Below are 263 nucleotides of genomic sequence, written 5' to 3'. Positions count from 1 at the left end.
AATTAAATAAAAATTAATAAAAAAAATTTAAAACAAATTGAAAGGGTGATCAGAAGCCACCCTAGTGGTAGGCAAACCACAGTTAAGGTGGTTGGAGGGGTTGAGCCACCACTTAGGTAGTTAGCGGTGGCCGGAGGTGGCCTGCATGCCACCTCATTTCATATCAGCAACAGCTTCTCTAAGCGCAGAGAAAGTAATTTTACATACAGAGTGTGAGAATTTGAGAGAGAGAGAGAGAGAACGATCTCAGATTCTTTTGTTTG

The sequence above is a fragment of the Corylus avellana genome, chromosome ca3, assembly GCF_901000735.1.
Source record: "Corylus avellana chromosome ca3, CavTom2PMs-1.0".
Lineage (NCBI taxonomy): Eukaryota > Viridiplantae > Streptophyta > Magnoliopsida > Fagales > Betulaceae > Corylus > Corylus avellana.
This window is presented reverse-complemented; position numbering follows the sequence as displayed.